The sequence below is a fragment of the Myiozetetes cayanensis genome, unplaced genomic scaffold (assembly GCF_022539395.1).
Source record: "Myiozetetes cayanensis isolate MyiCay16 unplaced genomic scaffold, myiCay2020 scf3, whole genome shotgun sequence".
NCBI classification, from domain to species: Eukaryota; Metazoa; Chordata; class Aves; order Passeriformes; family Tyrannidae; genus Myiozetetes; species Myiozetetes cayanensis.
In genome coordinates, this window is record NW_026087521.1 from 20169097 (window position 1) to 20188737 (window position 19641).

The 19641-nt window shown below is 43.2% G+C and overlaps 1 protein-coding gene across 6 annotated transcripts in view; it reads right to left on the reverse strand.

Annotated features, from left to right (window-relative positions):
- PLXNB2 (plexin B2) overlaps positions 1-18590 on the reverse strand; it is a 257415-nt gene extending 238825 nt beyond the window's left edge. For 2 of the 6 annotated variants that reach the window (XM_050325004.1, XM_050325009.1), the window contains exons 1-2: positions 18171-18537; positions 8498-8600 (exon numbers count right to left, since the gene is read on the reverse strand). The gene's annotated coding sequence lies outside the window, so the exon portion shown is untranslated. Of the gene's footprint in view, positions 1-8497; positions 8601-18170; positions 18538-18562 lie in introns of those variants that run through there. The other 4 variants (XM_050325005.1, XM_050325007.1, XM_050325006.1 and 1 more) reach the window with 4 other exon arrangements.
- Positions 18591-19641: the final 1051 nt, after the last annotated feature.

Genomic DNA, 19641 nt, shown 5'->3' on the forward strand with positions numbered 1-19641 from the left:
TGCTGCTGAAACATCTGTAAAAACAAATCCATTCACTTTAATGTTAAGCCCTTGCACTAAGTATTGAAGTGACACTGCCAGATTAAAGGGACCACAATACATTTTTTTAATACCCCATTTTAAACTCTCCCTCAGATTATTACCCAAGAAAAAGCTTTTAATATCTCTTCTCTGACTGAGGTGTATGACACCTGCCTGCCCTCCATTTCTGCCCCATTTTGGCTCCGGGTACGCAGCACTTAACAAGGCCCTCCTGGCATTTTACTAAGCTCTGCTCTAAAGGCAGCAGTGGTGGAGAATGGGGGAACCCACACGACACCTTCATGTCACCCACACAGCTGAGGACTGGGACAACATGTGCCTGCAGCTTCCCCAGACACACGGTGAAGGAAAACTGTGAGGCAGATGTTGGGAACATGCTGCCATCCCGATAGCAGCACCAACCCAACCTCCCACTACTGGAGCAGCCCTTGATCACAGAAAGCCCTTGTGGCAGCCACCTGGGTAGTGCTGCTCACTGCCAGCACAGGATGGGGAATAGGTATTGAAATTTTATGACAGGTAACTCATCCTGTCACTTCTCATTTTAGTAATTTCTTACTCTGACAAGCAGTGGCAAGCTTGACCAAAAGGCTTCTAATAGGAATCACAAAATTGTTAGGGTTGGAAGGGACCTCTGGAGATCATCTAGTCCAAACCCCCTGCCAAGGAAGGGTCGCCTGGAGCAGAAATGTGTCTGAGTGGGTTTTGAGTGTCTCCTGAGATGAAGACTCCGTGGCCTCCCTGGGCAGCCTGATCCAGTGCTTTGACATATTCAACATAAAGAAGTTCTTTGCATTCTTCTATCTTGTATTTAGGTGGAATTTCTTGTGTTTTAGGAAGACCAAACTGAGTCCTGAACAAAGAAAAAAGTGCTTAAAAGCTCTCAATGAGTATCACTATGGTACACACAGACAATAAGAAGCCATAAGAAGATTCTCTGTTTTATCTGTCTTTCACTATAGGGCAAGTAAAAATAAGAGCAAAATCATTTAGCAAAATCTTCTCAAAATCAAAACAAACAAACAACCCTCAACAATATCCAAAGTCACAAACAAATAAATCGCTGCCTTTTTTGTTCTTAAACAAAGGCAGGCAAGAAGAAAGTGTGGCTGCCCCTGCAAGTGCTGTGAATGGGAACTCACAGAAGAGAGGACAATATAGACCCAGCACCCGCAACGTCAGTGTCTCAGCCCTGTGCCCGACAAGTTCCTTCAGCTACTCTGGGTCCTGGTTTCCACATCTGCAGAATGGGGATAATAACAGGTCTTTACATCACAGGGGTGTTACAAAGATCAATTAGTTAATGTCTGAAAAGCGCTTTGAAGATATAGCAGGTGGTGAGTATTATTATGCAAATAACATGATTTAAGAAAATCACAAGTGCTGGATTAATACTAATCCCTTTGATATTTAAAAGACACCGGTTTTTTTCATATTTTAAAGCAGTGAGCATTTATGCTATAGTTTTCCATGGCTGCTGCAACAACTTTTAACCTCTTCTTTTCATACAGCTCCCCACATAAAACTCCTCTGCAGACATCTTCACAAAATCCAGTCTTGGCTCAAAGCTACAAGCAGTGGAAGAAATTATGTATGTTGATTAACTGGATAACTAGATCCTATGCAAGAATATTTCTCAGAGGATAAAATGTCACAGACCTAACTTACTGTAACAAACACTGCAGAGTCTTTCAGTTCTAGGGCTTTTTTTGGAAGCACACTAATTTCATGCATAGAGGCATTTGTAAAACAATATAGCTGCTATTTAATTATGCCATTTTATGTGGTGGAAAAAGTGGAGAAAGAAAGGAAGTTATGGTTCATTCATTTCTTCCAAGGCTGTATATCTGAATTGTAGAAAAAAATTTTTTTAAAAATTAATGTCTAATGACCTCATTTGGTGTTTTCACAGGAGATCAGGCATTGCAATGTTTCCTCCAACTTCCAGCAAGTGGCTGCACAACCACTTTTGCTTTAGGTGGATGGAGAGAATGGAGCAGATGGTCACAAGCTAGCCCAGAAATGCAGCCTACCTGAAAGCTTGCCACTCATGATGAGAGGGAAACACAAGTCAACTAGAGAGCTGAGGTGAGATCAGAACAAAGAACCTGAGGGGAGCAGTAACATCAGAAACCAGGGAGAGAGCACAGCCAAGATTAGATGTCCCTCTGGTTTCTAGCCCTGCCTTTGCTAGACCTCTCTGTGAAAGCAAGACATCCCAACCAGTGCCTGAAACCTCCCTGTGCCTCCAGGACTTCCACTGCCACGTTCCCTTTCTGAAAGGAAGCCTGTTTCTTGTCTCCTGCACCATAAAATGTACTGCAAACCAGCTGGTGCATTCAGTCTGGGAATCTGGACAATATTGCTGTGGTTAAAAACAGCTTAATATTAACCTCCTCTGGAATGCGAGTCTAAAATTGATATTAATGAAATAAGATCAGATATTAATATTCTGTACAGCCGGTTCCTCAAGCTGTGCTGTAGTGTCAAATCAAATCTTTTTCAAAGTCAATATACAAAATACCAACAGAGGATGGCAGGTAGTATGGACGTGGGAGGAGGCAGAAGGAGCAGTTCAAAACTTCAGAAGCTATTATGTTTGCAGCTACAGGCAGCCATGCTTCCCTTCCTACCCCATCTCCCACAGCAGCCATATTAATAGCTATTCAATACAGTAATAGGATTCAAGCTGTACACTTAGTTATGGGTGTTTTTTTTAATCTCTAGGTCAATATTAAAAGCATTTGGATGCTCTTTAGGAGGGAAGAATGATTTTGCACTCCAGGAATAGCGAGGCATTTGCAGCATTCCCTAGGAACGCCAGGAAAGGATTTCCTTTACGTATGCCTGCTCATGACCGATGTGGTAATACTTTATTTTAACTGGACCCAGTTGTACAGATTCACAATTCGATTTTCTTGCGTAAACATGCACTCTGTGTAATCTCGGTGTGATCTCATTAGTTGAATTTATACAATTTACGTACAAAATAGATCCAAATCACCACCTGAGGGTTACTTTTCAGGCAGGAGGAGACCCTTGAGGGTATCTGAGCTCAAAGTCCTTTGGACACATGATTTGCACTCCTCAATATGCCAGGCCTGGGGAATAAAACTGAAGTTCTAATTCTGGGCAAGTAAGTACAGCCACATCCTTCACTTTGCTCTCCTGCAAAATGGCAGCCACCCTCTATCCTGAAAAAGATCTAATGATAGACCTCTCCAGTGAAGAACAACTCCCAAAAGGGAAGATGAGTCAGCATCATGCTTCCTTCATCTTCACAGGTGAGAAAATTAATTTCTCTCTCAAGAGTAACCCATGCCTGCAGGTAGCTTGAGGTTTGGTGTACTTCAGGGCCATGCTTTCAGTGAATTCATCTTTTCTGAACGTTTTGAGTTTGCCAGCTGTTCTTCACTTGAAGAAAACAATCTGATTTTCTTGTAATCTGGTATTCAGTTTGAGGTACGCAGGTTAATCTTATTTAAGTAGGCCATAGATATTTATAGCTAAAATTAGAAACAGGAAAAATATTCCAGCATTCTCAAAACTTTCACATGTGCAGCCCCATCACACCAAAGAGATAAAATCCAACATAGATGGAACCAAGTTTTTTTAATATCTGCTTCAAACAGCCAAATAATATGAAGTGACTGCCAAATAATATGGCGCAACTGCAAGACTGTTTGCATTAGCCAACCTTCCCATCACTCAGCAATCTGCTGCCAGGTTTCTCCAGATGAAAGGATGAAAAGTAAGCATACTATCCCCACTATCCTTAACGTACAATCTGGAAAAAAACCAAAAAAAAACCCAAAAACAAAAAAACTCAACCAACCAACCAACCAACAAAAAAACCCACAAAAAACCCACAAAAAAACCCCAAAAAAGGCTTTGTGATAAAGAAGTAGATAAGATGTTGCCTTCTGTCTGCCCACAGAGCAAGGGGAAAGCCATTGAAACAGCCACTCAAAGGACGAAAAATAAAAAATCTGCACTACTATCTGGTTTGCTGATCTTTGCATAAAGTAAGCCAGAAAGGCACAGTCTATCCCATTGACTACCACTGCCTTTTCTTCCCTGGAAGATAGGCAGAGAATGGGAATGGGTATGTACTGAAGAGAAAGTTACTCTGACAATTTGTTGTCCGTACATAAAGCTTCTAGGCTGATGATCTCCTGGCTTTGGTATGATTTACATCAATTTGTAATTGTATTTACCTGGACAGCTTTAACCTCATTAAGGATTCACAGGTAAAAAGCAGATGCTGAATCAAATCTTATAAAGCAGTGCCTGCTTCATGGGGGCTATGCTAAGCTGAAGGCTAACTCAACATCTTATCTCTCTTTGGTTTGTAAAGAGGGTATTCATAATTTCACTCAGGAAAAAAATATATAAGTCAATTGAAGTAAGGTTTATTTGAACTAAAGAGCAAAAAAAAATGTGTGGTTTGGGATGTTTGAGCTCATGCTGTATTGAAGGACAGCTATTTAAAAAGAAATTATTCCACGAACACATCATCCTTACATTGTGACTAATATATGTATATGTTAATGACTACAAATCTTACTCAAAGTGTAATATTTCCTCTCCCTCTAGTAAACATAAGAGCTTAGCATTAAATCTGTATTTAAAAAAAAAAATAATAATCAGCCTATGCATTCTAGGGACTACAAATACAGCCAAACTAGGCCCTTGCAGCTGAGTTCACTGCTTTGCTTTTGGCACAAGTACAGCTGAAATACTCCAGAAGACAGATATTTCCAGAAGACAGACATTCTTTCAGGTGTTTTGAATTAATGTTTATGGTACTCAAGGAATTTTTAGTGAAAAAAAACCCACCTTCAGCAAATTTCATAACCTTCACTTGGGAAACACAAAGAGAAAGTTTCCATAAGACAGGGCATACTTCCTTTAAAAACACATCAATTGTAACAATAAAATATATTGTACATATTGTATATCATACATTCAAACTTTTTTTTCCTTTTTCTTTTTTTTTTAACAGAGATCCTGTTTCTGAAAATGAGTAGAGGACACTCCATGCATAGAGCTACTTTTATGAAGTGGATAGAAATGTGCGAAGGAGAATCACTACAAGTTATGATGATAACGCCCTTTGAGGCATGCTAAGGGAGTAAAATTGCTAATAAAGGACCTTCTTTTGGGACCAGGAAGGCTCCAGCTTTCTATTTGTGCTGCCACATGCAGGAGCCTTAAACTGAAGTTATGTTTGTGCTCATGGCCTCATTAGATTATAACTCAACAGTTGATTTGAATTCCTTCAGGCCTCGTACTCTCGGGACCTGCCCTATCTCATTTGGAGGAGATCACATAATAGTTATTCCTCTTTACAGCCACACTAACACCTTGTAGCTAAGCCTCAGGGTCAATAACCTTAGGTCTAGTTTTCACATTTAACAAATTTTTCTACTGCTCCATTGGCAAAGGCTGTTCATATTCTGTTACAGGTATTGTACCCTGTGACTGCTGCATACCCATCATTCCATCATCCAGAAACATGGTTTCTAAATCAAACCCATAAACATCATGGCAGCACATGGAAATCCTTCTAAGCTTCCTCAAAGAGCCTACCAGAGGCAAGAATCTTCCTCATATTTACGTAAAGTCTGCTTCGAAGTTATTTTTTTACATATGAAGAAAATTCTCTGTATTTCTTTTAGCCTATCCTTGGTATTTTGCTTTTCTTTCTCTGCTTCAAGCAATAAAACACTTTTATGTTCAATATATGAATAGTGGAGATTTTTAAAGTCTCACATTTTACAAGGTTTTCCTAAAGCTTGTAAAACATAAATATCTGTGCAATGGTCCATACATTAAAACAAAACTCAGGTGTATTAGTCTCCATCTCTCCCTTTATTCATTGCTTAAAGGGCTAGGAACCATCCTGGGGATGCCGTGCACTAGGAGGGAAAGTACATAACTAATTTCCTAACTGCTCTGTTTACTTTGCATACCTTGTGGGCAAAACTTGGCAAGAAGGATTGGAAGCTGTTTGCTTTGAAATTATCACCTCATTTACAAGATTCAAGTCTTTTAAAATTAGGTAAGAGGGAAAAGGAAGTGACTATGTGCATGCTTAATGCTATTGAGAACGTTAGCAGTGCACTGGAGGTCACCAGCCAAGAAAGAAAACCAACAGGTACCGAGAAAGCTCTCTCCCAAAGTGCACATGGACGTGATATTTAGAGCACTCAGAGTGAAAAAAGGTACTAGCAAGATCTAAGCAAAAGGGCTGTATTTAGTTTAAAGCCACCTCATAATATTCCTACAAATACATGGAAGAACAGGAGCATGGCTGCTATTGAAAGTAGAAACTCAACACCCTAACTCTGTTTCCAAAGCCTCCTCTTCCCTGACTAATAGGGCCACCCAGGATGGAACCAGCAGGAAAAGAAGAGAGCTACAGACACAGGCAGGGCTTGATAACACAAAGAACTTGGCAACAAAATTAGTTTAAGCAGGTCTTGAATCCTTTTTTTTTTTTTCCTTGGGCGGGGTGTGTGTGGGGGTTGCCTTCCAGCACCTCAGTCCAACATTGCAAATAACCATGTCTTTGCAGGGCCATGCTGTGAAACACAGCAGAGTTGCAGGGAAACTTTTAAATACTTTTTTCAAAGCCATATAACAACTGTATATATTATAGTCTAATGCTAGATCAGCTCTGCTGTCCAGCTCACTGCATAGCTCCACAAAACTGTCATGGTAGCACAACCATGCAGGTACTGGCCAGTGATGCAGGAACTACTTACAGCAGAGCTGCCACCAAAGATTTCATATCATTGAATGATGGTCTGTGCCTGCTGCTAACCCACTTGGAACAGAAACACTCCCTCCTGTGCCAAATCATCTCGTGGGTAGGGAGAGCCTGCTGTGAAAATGCTTTGTGGGAGGCTTTGCTCAAGCCAGGAAATCTGGGGATGCAAGGTCTGCTTTTGTATAGGGCCTTTTGGGGAGGCAACATAGGACAACTTAGAGAATTATCAGGTCCCCACCTTTTCTTATCAAGGAATGCTGCAGCATCCCCTTGCCCTACTTATACCTGACAAAAATACCACTAAAATGTGCTACAGATTTCCCAGAATTCCCCAAAGAGAGGCAATGCCAAAAAAAAGACCAAAAAAAACCCCGAACTGAAAAACAAACAACCAACAACAACAACAAAAAACTCAAACAAAAACAACAGTAACAACAACAAAAAAACCCAAACCAAAACACAGCAGCAACAAAATTCCCCCAAAAAATGAAAATCCAGGAGAAAAAATAAAACCAGAGAGAGATTAAATTACTTGTTAAAGGCAAAACCAAAACCACAATGACGAGGTCCCCAGTCAAGAAACCTACAGGATCCCACTGCCCCACTGCTTACAGTGGATTCCATAGATGGCATTCTGGACACCAAACCTACACACAAAGTAGCCCAGACTTCTTCTGCTATTGCAGTAAATATGCCTGTTTCATCTGACTGATGCCAGTGAATTATTAGCATGGTGTAGGAGCATCTCAGTTTGGGACAGGGACCTCCCTATCCATGCCAAAGTATTGTTCATGAAAGGTGTGAGAAAATAGAAGTCTGTGAGAGGGGAGGAAAGGATGCAAGTTGGTAGCCATTTCTGGCCACAAGTTTCCCAGTCTCTTCTTTTTCCCAACAAGCTAAGTAATAGTTAAAGGAACTCTTTAGTGCTGCCTCATTCAAGAGCTCCTAACTTCCAAGGCTGCTAAACCCTCTTCTGATACCAGAGTTACAGTTCAAGTATAATTCAAGTAGATTAATTAAACCACAGACAACAGAAAACACAGTCTGCCTCTTCAAATTATCAGTAGGAGAATATATCATTAAGAGTTTAGTTTCAAAGATGCTGTTTACATTTACTTATTTTACAGGCTTTAGGATCAAAATTAAAAGATAATAACTAATTACTACAATCAGGAAAAGAAAATTGGAAAGTCCTCCCTGAGTACACCTGTGCACAATAATTTGTACAATGGCAACATATGCAACACAGATTGCAAAAGTGAAGTGGAAAGTGTTACTCTGAGCAATTGAGATACTATGTTTTGATAACTAAGTTAACTTGTAGATGTTTCACGCACACAAGTTGCTTAATGTCATTTGACACTATGCGTGCAGGAGTTACAAAAATACACACAAAAATCACTATTGAAGCAGACAGTATCCAGTATTACAAAATAAATGCATTTTCACGCCAGATTATTACACTAAATTTGAAGCTGTCATATTTCAACCTAAACCCAAAGCACAGAAATCAACCCCACAGAGCCATCTCTTGTCTCGGCACACCAAGCCAACCACACTGCAGTGCTCTACATGAGGAACTCCTCCTTCTCAAGCAAGCAGCACGACACAAGCACGACACTTTGGAAGCAGAAATGGAGGTTAAAAAAACCCCTCAGTCCAAATGAGTTCTTAGCTCACCTGAGCAGCACAGCTGTTGCTAGTGAAAGGGACTTTTTGAACCTCAGGCTTCTGTGCAAATAGCTTCCAGGATGAAGTGCCTTTTGGTGTGTACTTGCTCCTGCTGGGACAGACACAGAAAAGACTCTTCAGAGAAACACATAAGACAAGGGACTGGGCAGTATGACAATCAAAGATAAAGAGCTTGCTCAGTGAGTTTATGGGTGTCTTAAGCAAGGAATCATTTTCGAACTGACATCTTAAGACATTGCAGAAAATTTCTCATTTTCATTCATATAAATGCAAAAGGTTAAGAGTAAGGAAGGTGAAATGTATTGATTTTGCACCACATAAAGCAACTGAAGGCTTAAAGATGTGACATAATCAACAAATATTAAATCAACAGCATTTTGAAAACAGGACATCAAAATGTGTAGGCCAAATAGGTAACTGAAAGATCTCAAAAAAGCTGTCATTAGTGAATAACATTACCATGCAACTGCAATGCTCCTTTTGCAGTTCAAAATGATTGGAATTATGCTCTACATTACCTAGGTGTTTTATTAGCTACCTGGAAATACGCACACCCTTGATGGTAAAATTACCAGATTACACAGTTTAGTAGCATGATAAACAAAACCAGAAAGCAAATCACAGAGTTAACTCAATTATTTGTCAAACTGGGTTAATTCCAACCAAAACAGTCTTAAGATGTCTGAATGCAGATATATCCATTCAGATATATGCAGCAATTCGGGAGGCAGGTAAGGTTTGCAAATCAGAGGACCATGACCTTAAGAAGCAAGGCGACCAAAAGGGATGAGGTCAACATAGCCTCATAGCTAAGTATGGCATTCAGAGCTTCTACTGTTATTAGCAGGGCTAATATGGCTTATAGGCACAAAGATACGAGAGTGAATGGAAATACTGAATGGGGTAGCATGGGCCATGTGATGGCAAAGAGTGACACTGACATACTGTGCCCAGTTCCATGGCTGATGCTCAGAAAAAGATGTTGAAAATTACAGAACCTGCAGACTAGAGCTACAAAAGCAATTAGCATCTAGAGAGGGACAAAAGGATTATGTGTAATGAGATTTAAGGGTGCAGTCCTTCTGATAAGCCACACAGACAACTGACAACTTACTTGATCATCTTTAAGGAAAAAAAATTATCAGCAACAAAAAACTCTTTAATATTGCCACAAGAAGACTTAAAAGGGATGAACAGATGGAAGTCAAAAGCATGGAAGGCTCCTGTTAGAAACAAGATGTAATTCTAAACACGCAAAACCTAATAGAAACAACTCCTAAACATCTAAGTATTTTCAGGATAAGATATGCTTTAGCCCAAGAATTTGTTTGGCCCATGAACAATAGCCAAGTGAGATGTTCAAACAACTGTGGGATTTGACAGCTCCTCTGACCCTAAATTCTGGATAACACTCTAAAAAAAAAAAAAAAAAAAAAAAAAAAACCAAAACCCAAAACCTAAAATACCCCTCAATCAAATAGTAAAAAACCCCCACCAAAATGATACTGCCCTGCATTTTTACCAGTGCTACTAAACACTGAATCAAATGCATAATGGACTGTGAAATGCTTTCTCCAGCTAAATGTCAGATCAAGAAGCCATCTGTTAATAAACATAGATGTCACCTCTGGGGTGTTTTTTCCAATCTACTAATACATAACTCATATCACCATTTAGGGCTCAGAATTACCAAGACAAGGGAAGTCTTTAAGTTTTTTGTCTCAACAGTTTAGGTGGGCAGAAGGTAGCAATACCTAGAGCAAACAGAAGATGCATGTTCCAAGTCATGAAGCCAGCTCCATGGTTGTAGAGTTACTCTTGAAAAACTTCTTCAAAGTACTCACAAAGACATTTTCTGCCTGAGTAAAATTCATTCAGACAAAACCACTGCCAGTTGGTATGTGTGGGAAGAAAAATAAATATCCCCAAAGTCACTCATTTCCATTGTTATTTTAGGTTCGTAATTTACACCCACATGGGTGATGTGCATGCATCGCAACCACAACTGCAGTTCACATGAGGTATTACTCAGTTCATGAGGGAAAAGGTCCAGCTGCTGCTGTATTTGCACAGAAAACCTTTTTAGAGCTTTTAAACTACCCAGTAATCCCATAAGACTGGAAATAGAAGAGGTCGAACTATTGCTTTCTTTCTCTTGCAATTCAACAGGTCCAACATTAAGTTTATACCAATTTGTCTTGTACTGATTAGATGAACATAGCACGCTAAGTTCAACACATGCTGTGACAACACACTAAGGAAGGACAAATTAATAGTCTTCTGATGTATTTAAGAGAGATGTTGCATATTATGGACTTCCAACTGCAATGAGCATAATCAGATCCATTAAAGGGAAAGGACTAACTACTACAAGCTGAAGGAAACCATAGCTTACTACTGTTAACCATTTCAACTGCCATTTATCTTTTTTTTGTGTTGTGTATGCCTAGTCTAAATCCAAGCAAGAGATTATTAAATTGTCCTGATTCAGGATGACAGACCTCACCTTGTATTTCAGTTGCACGCTTCTTACAAAATCAATGTGTTTTATATTTTCTGCCCTCTGTTTTTTTCTATGGTTGCATACATTTAACAAATCAGTATTTTCCTACTGGGCAAACACCGGTTAAAAAACTGGTCCTTCATAAATTCTAAACAGTGATGCAACTAGGAATGTAAGAGCTAGATCTTCTTTACACACAGCTCTTAGATGTCAGAAAGAGATATGATCTCTTCTTAAACTATCTAGAAGATAAACAAGAGCCCTGGGGAAAAAGATGAGAGGAGATGTATTTTTTCATATTTAAAATGTAAGTATAGACAGAACTTTAAGCTTGAAATGTGAAAAATCTTGATTTCTACATCCCTCCTCAGAGATACAGAGTTATCAAATTAACAGTTCCTCTAGATATAGCAAGATTAGTGTCAGGTTTACGAGAGCTTCCTTCAAACCAAATTGACATGCAGACCTAATCCAGTTTAACTAGAAATATGCCTGCTAGGTCTATTCAGCAATTAGCATGAGCATATCCTGTTGTAAAAAAGTAAGTTCTGGAACAATTCAGTTTAAGTGCTAAATATCCCATGAATTTTTATTTAAAACCATGTTGACCATATGCAGTTACTGTGTACATTATCTGACAGAGTGCTCCTGACTGGTCTACCTTGAAGGTGCAGCACAGAAGGAGGACAACGAAAGGGCATACATTCTCCACAGCTTCCTGGATTGTTGTAGGATGGAGAAGGCTTTTAAAAAACAAAGACAGAAAGAATGAAAGAAAGGTGGCAAGAAGACCTCTACAACATAAAGAAAACTGTGATTGTCAAGTAATACAAAAATCATTCACTGCAAATTACGCAAATCATAGAATCATAGAATGTCCTGAGTTGGAAGGGACCTCAAAGATAATCTTGTTCTAACACCCCTGGACAACTTCCACTAGACCAGGTTGTTCAAAGCCCCATCCAACCTGGCCTTGAACACTTCCATGGATGGGGCATCCACAATTTCCCTGGGCAATCCATTCCAGTGCCTCCTCAACCTCACAGTAAAGAACTTTTTCCTAGTATCTAATCTAAATCTACTCTCTTTCAATTTGAACACACTCCCCCTTGTCCTGTCACTACATGCTCTTGTAAATAGTTTTGCCCTATCCCTCCTGTAAGATCCCTTCCTGGCAGATCGCAATAAGGTCACCTCAAAGCCTTCTCTTTTCTGGGCTGAACAACCCTGACTCTCTCAGTCTGTCTTCATAGGATAGGTGCTCCAGCCCGCTCATCATCTTAGTGGCCCTCCTCTGGAGTAGCTCCAACAGTAGCTCCACAACCTTCTTTTGTTGCTACCAACCTGATGGCCTTGCTTCTTTTGAAAGAGCCCCAAATACAGTTGACTTTCTGGGTTGCAAGTGCATGTTCCTGGAATATACTGAGTTTCTTGTTGACGAACATCCCTGAGTCCTCCTCAGGGTTGCTCTCAATCCATTCTCCACCCAGCCTGTATTTGTGCTTGAGATTTCCCCGACCGATGTGCACGACGACCTTGCTCTTGGCCTTGTTGAACTTCATGAGGTTCACACAGGCCCACCTCTCAAGCTGTCCACCTGTCAAGGTCCCTCTGGATGGCATTCCTTCCCTTCAGCATGTCAGCTGCATCACACAGCATGGCGTCTTTGGCAGGCTTCCTGAGCGTGCACTCAATCCCACTATCCATGTTTCCGATAGAGATGTTAAACAGCTCCAGTCCCAATACCGATGTCTGAGTAACATCCCTCATCACTGGTCTCCAGCTGGACATCAAGCCATCCACTCCAACTCTTTGAGTGCAACTATCCAGCCGATTCCTTATCCACTGAGTGGTCCATCTGTCAAATCCACATCTCTCCAGTTTAGACAACAATGCCATGTGGTACAGTGTTAAATGCTTCACACAAGTCCACGTAGACGAAGTTGGTTGCTCTTGCCTTATCCACCAATGCTCTAATCCCGGTCATAGAAGGCCACCAACTTTGTTAGGCATGGTTTGCCCATGTTGAAGCCATTTTGGCTGTCACAAACACTTTCTTCTTTTGCATATGCCTTAGCATAGCTTCCAGAAGGACCTGTGACGTGATCTTGCTGGGTACAGACGTAAGACTGACTGTCTTCACTTTTTACTTGTGGCCCTTAATTAATGATGCCAGTTAACAAGAAAAATGAGTGAAACACTAGGAATAAGGTTTTAATTGGATAACTAACTTCTTGAAAAATCACACTTTGCTAGAATAAATCAAAACTACTGAATTCACTTGTTTGCAGGACCACAAAGCAGTTTGACCCAGGGCAGGAGGTAGAAGATGGCATCTCAAAAATGAAGCTAGAAAGGCAGAAACTTGGAAGCTAACCGCAAAGATGGAGCAAGGTCGGAAGTGTTTCAGAAGGTGCCAGGTGAACTCTGTCCACTGATGAGCGCTGAGGCTCCCAAGCCTGGGAAACTCAGCACAGAGCTAATCATCAATCCATGCTGGCGCCAGCTCCCAGAAGCTAAATTGCAAAGAGAAACTGAGTGTCTGAACAAGCATGTAGCTAGTGACCACAACTCTGCTGACACACTCCTGGGGACAAAGTCTGTCTCATGTTATGATGGTGTCAGGCTAAGCAGTTGAGCAGGGGCTGATCATTACATTGACCCTGAGATTTCTTTGAATCATTGTTAGTAGTATTTATTAAACACAGACACTTTGGGACATTATATCAACAAGTCTTTCCTCAACCACCTGAGACGGAAACTCAAATCCAAAAGCTTTATATTACCAGAGATTTAACTGCGGAGATAAAAATGGAAATACTTGATTTTAACAGATAACCAAATTACTATCCGCCTAAAGAAAGTAAGTCTCATCTCCAAAAGACCACCTGAACAGCTTTCCAGTATGCCTGGTTGCTCCAGGGCTTGAGCAAGCATGTGTCCTTTCCCTCCTCAGTCCATACTCTGCTGCCTCCAGGGGCAAGGACTCCACACCCTCTTTTTGTAGCCAGATTTGAGCAGTTTTATAAATAGAGAGCTTTTTGTACCAATAAAACACTGATGGTTAAATGAAATGTCTGTCCTTAATTCCTTATTTCCACTTTGTCTATGTGAGTTTTGACCAATTAAACAGTAGGAGGCTAAACCATTTACTATTCATATACTGTTTTTTAATAAAACAAACACCCCCTCAATGACTTAGGCTGTATGATTTTATTTCATTTAAACAAGAATTAACTGCTCCAAGTATAAAATCCAAGTCAGACTTGTACTTACACATAACTCTTAAAGTAACATTCCACTACTTTTAGTTACCCCTGGCTTTAATACAGCTACTAATGCTCTTTTTCTTGTTTGGTTGGGGTTTTTTTCCTAATGGTAGCCATTTAAATAGAAGAGGACTCTCCACTACAAGCCGAGCTTTACAACTTCCCATGGTGCACAGGAAAACCTGTGAGAAAAGCCAAAATAAATATCCACTACTGAGTTGAACTAAAAGATAAAGGTGACAAAGTAGGAGGAACACCACATTGGGGTTGTTTGTTTATTTAATTCCATATTAATTAGTTAGACTCTCATCTCACTAACAGCTGTGCAAGTGCTAGCTTTACTTCAAGAAGGACCTAGAGTTTCTGTTTGCATAAATCAAGTACATTTAATCAAGTGCACATTAGCTCATCAACACATTGGATCTGATGAGAAACTGCATAAGTGACAATGCCAAGCTATTTTGGTGAATATTCATGATATCTCTTCAGAACAGTCTGAGTGGAGGAGAGTGAGAACAAAATGACAGTAAAAGAATGGTAGCAATTACTTTTCTAGCAGTTGATGTTGCCATTAACTGCTTGCTGGCAAGATCTTAAAGTTGCAAACCACAATTTAAGCTTGTTACCTTAATTTTACAATTGTAATTCAATATTCTGAATGTGACACTAGTGTAACAAATATGTTCATTCAGTGCCTCTTACAATAAATAATTTAAAAGTGTATGAAAAGTTCCAAATTATAGCCATTAAAGGAAGACAAATTATTAGTATTACATCTTCATAAAAATAAATAAATGTGCAAACCATTTTCTCAAAACTAAGCCAGAAACCAAACCCACTAGCAACAAGTAAGGGGGACTTTTTTGTTCTTAATAGGCATTCAAGAAGAGCTCTCCCTTCAAAATGTAATTTGTTCTTTGGGAGCTTCTGCATGCAAGGCAAACAGCTCCCAGTTTTGTAAAGCTAAACAAAGCCTTTATCCAACTTGCAACATCATCTGTAGGAAAATTCAGGCAGAAGAAGGCTGTGGCCTTAGTGAGGATGTTTTACATAACAGGTCTTCAAGTCAGATGGACTAAGCAAGACTTGGCTAAAAACAAACAAAAAAAAAAACTTTGGTCACTTTCTAATTCCCAGAATGGATGAAGGAGGAAGAGAGGAAGAGGCGGTTGTTTGGGTGCACCTCTTAGCAAATATGCAAATGACACTACGTTTAGGGGGAATGCCAATCAACTGGAAGGCAGGAGGGCTCTGTAGAGGGACCTGGACAGACTGGAGAGTTGGGCTGATTCTCACGGGATGAGGTTCAATCAGGCCAGGTGCTAGGTCCTACACTTTGGCCACAACAAACCCCTGCAGTGCTACAGGTTGGGCACAGAGTGGCTGGAGAGCAGCCAGGCAGAAAGGGATCTGGGAGTTTGGATTGACAGGAAGTTGAACATGAGCCAGCAGTGTGCCCAGGTGGCCAAGAAGGCCAATGGCATCCTGGCCTGTATCAGGAACAGGGTGGCCAACAGGTCCAGGGAAGTGATCCTTTCCCTGTACTCAATGCTGGTGAGACCACACCTTGAGTATTGCATTCAGTTCTGGGCCTCTCAGTTCAGGAAGGATATTGAGGTGCTGGAGCAGGTCCAGAGAAGAGTAACCAGGCTGGTAAAGGGACTTGAGCACAAGTCCTGTGAGGAGAGGCTGAGGAAGCTGGGGTTGTTTAGCCTGGAAAAGAGAAGGCTCAGGGGAGACAACTACCTGAAAGGAGGTTGTAGCCAGATGGGGGTTGATCTCTTCTCCCAGGCAAGTAAGACAGGAGGGTATGGTCTTAAGCTCTGCCAGGGGAGATTTAGGCTAGATATTAGGAAGAAATTCTTTACAGAGAGGGTGATCAGGCATTGAAATGGGCTGCTCAGGGAGGTGGTGAATTCTTCATCCTTGGAAGTTTTTACGATGAGAGTGGATGTGGCACTTGGTGCCATGTTTTAGTAGGACTTGATGATCTCAGAGGTCTTTTCCTACCTGGCTGATTCTATGATTCTATGATCTACTACACCATTCTGAAACCCAGAACCCTGTGTGGTATGATCAACCTACCAAGAATGTCACACAGGCTCTTCTTGTGCAGAGCTTCCTCCCTGCTACCACTGCCCACCGAGACCTGGTACAAGGTAGTTCACTGGAGTCACATTTGCCATTTCAGAAGAATGTAGGTGCCAATGGACTATGGTTCACAACTGCATTTTGATTCAGCTCACTTCAATTGTTTGCCTTGTGCCTCTGTCAGGACAGAGCGATGAACAAGAAACCCATGCTACCAGACTTCACAACATCACATACTAATGTGACTAGCCATAAAATACAGTTTACATTCATATGCCTGTCTGTAAACTCTGGCGGATTCAAAGTTCAATAGAAAACAACACTGAATGGGAGAGTAACCTCTGGCAAAGGGACAGGATGAACAGCTGAATACGTCAGCTTCTGGAGTATAAGTCAGAGTCACAAGTGTATTTATTGTGCTATCCTTCCCATCAAAGAAGCCTGGCTATCAACGCTGTTGTAACAAACTGTCACGAGCATCCAAACCTTGCAAGACCAGTTGCATATTTCAAGTTTTAGGAAGGGGAAAAAAAAAAAAAAAAAAAAAAGATATTTTTCAGTACAACTTTAGAGCTGACATCTTCTGAAAGGAACTGTAAAGAAAACTGAAGCCAATCCTAGGTACATACCAGCAGCCTATTACTTACCAACCTTTGCTTCCTCCTAGATTCCATTGTAGTGAGAATATAAACAGTAAAATAAGCATGTATCTTCCTAGAATGAATTACCTATTCAGAGTTCCCTCTGGTGTTCAATAAGCTAATAATCACATTCAAGGTAACAGCCTTAGTTACAAAAGCATCAACTTCCCTCACACACAAGCTATCATTTGATGACAAACTCAACGATAGGGACAGGACCGTAGTATTGTTACTTATGGACAAAAGCTATTTTCCATTGGATTTCAGAGAGGCAATAAACTTACACTTCCTTCTTTGTATATTCAACCGGGTGTCTGATTAACCCTGAAAGTACAAAAATTGCTACAGATCCCTTCCGTCTCCTGGTGTCACCAAGACTGATGAAGTCTCAGAGAAAGCAAAGTAACAAATCACAGGTACAGCCTGGGTGAACGCGGCATGCAAATGTTTTCTTCACCTCCCAAATATCTATGCCTTGAGTCACAAGCCTTTCCAGCCTCGCACTCCCATTCGCCTGCACGGAACGCGAGCAAAGTACAGTGTATCTAATTAACAGTTTGGAAAGAAAGTTTAAAGCTGCCTCTGAAAAGAGAAAAAACGCGTTTGCAGGAAAACCCAAATGAGCTCCCGAGCCGGCGGTGCGCAGAGGGAGCGCGGGGCTGGCACCGGGCCAGGGCCAGCAGCGACACCGGGGCTGCTGACCCCGGCTGCGCCGCGGGGTTGCGAAACTCCCGGGAAGAGCAGCCAGGCTCCGCCGAGCAGGGCTGCGCTCCGCGGAGGGGGCGGCGAGAGCTCGCCGGGCACCGGCGCTCCCCGGCTGCCGGCCGGGAGGAGCCGCCTCCCCGCGCCTCCCCCCTCGCCCTGCAAGACGGCTGGGAAAGGCGCTCCAAGTCCGGAGCCGCCGCCCGGGAGCCCCTTAACCAAAACCATCTGGGCGCGGACAGCACGACGGAAAGCTCTCTCCGCCCCGGCCCCCGCTGCCTGCCCCCGCCTCCCCGGCCCTGGCCCCGCAGCCGAGGAGGGGAGAAGCTGCTCTGTCCCCGACTCAGCAGCTCCAGAGCTGGGGGAGACGGGGGAAAGTCGCCGAGGAATCCGCCTCCACCCCCACCCCGCGCCCCATCCCGCGGCGCTCGGCGGCAGGGCTGGGGCTGCGTTACCTTCAACAGGTGCAGGCGCCGGCGGGAGGGAGCCCGCGGCTCGGACCGTCCGAGTTGCCCGAGCGGGAGCGGCGGCCCCGGGAGCCCTGGGCGGGTGGTGGCGGGCTGGACGGAGGCGCTACGGCAGCTCTCGGCGGCCGCCCATGCTCCCGGCGGGCCCCGCCGCCGCCACCGCAGCCGGAGTCAGCGCGAAGGCGGCAGAGGCTGCGGCCACCTCCAAGAGGAGGGAGGAGAGCGGCGGGGAGCGAGAGAGGGGAAGGCAGAGAGCGAGAGGAGAGAAAAACCGCCCCAAGAGAAATAATCATCACATGGCGGTCGCGATCCACCGCCGCCCCCCGACAGCCAGAGCCTACGCTTGGGAGCCGGGGAAAAGCTGCGAGGAGGGGACACACCTGTAGGCGCAGCACATATCCGCTGTGAGCACAATGCGAGACAGGAAACTGAAAAAACAGCCCAGGGAAGGAGAGAGGCTCCCGTTCGTCCCTCCTTCTCTCCCTCCCTCCCTCCCTCCGTCCGTTCTCCTCCTCCTCCTCCTCTCTCCACCCCCTGCCCCCGGTCAGGATCCGCTTGCAGCGCTGTCTCATACAGGGAGATCCAGACGGAGGGCCGGGAGGCAGCTGGAACCGTACTTTCTCCCCATTTTCCTTTCCCCTTCTCCGCTTTGTTTTGCCCGGCAGGCAGGCGGAGCGGGGCCGCCCGCGGTGCCGAGCACTCCCGGAGAACTGGGGCTGCGCCGAGCTCCGCCGGGGAACCGGCGCCGCGCCGGGGACGGCAGCTCCAGCGCCGGGGGCGCCGAGACCCCGCGGGGCCCGGGGGTGAACAGCGGGGAGCTGCGGCACTGCCGGGGCGGCGCTGCCCGGCGCCTCTGGGCAGCTCTGCCCGCGGCCGGGGCTGGCGCTTGGCCTCCGCGGCGCTCGCCAGCCGAAGGGTCTACCTGCTGGTCTGTACCTAAAGGGCGTGGGGTACCTGTCAGATCCTGGCGGTGTTTTAGGGAGGCTCCTGAATATGTAGACACAGCGTAATTCCCTCCCCTCATCCCCTGAGCGGAGGCTCTGAGCACGCGGAGGTTGCCTCTCTTCTTGCACACCTTGCCTTGCGTTGCTAGGGGCCCAAAATTTGTTCCTTGGTATCACTTTTACTGAACTTGAAGTACTCCAGGGTTTATCCCTCTCAGGTAAACTCTGCAGTCACAATTTCTGCACGTCCTTTCTCAAGCGCTCCACTAAAAACCCTGTGTGTAAATTTATCCTGCCTTCCCCCAGAAACAAGCCACAGAGTTACTGCAGAGCCCATTTCCCACCTGTATGCAAACACAGCATCACATTGCTTTAGCATCATGATCTCCACATTCAGATGTCAAATTTGCCTCAACTATAACTAATTTAGGGGATATCTATTAAAAAGAGGGGTACCTTAGAAGAATAGTTCCGTTAAGCTTTGGGTAAGTTGTTTAGACTTTGTAACTTTCCAT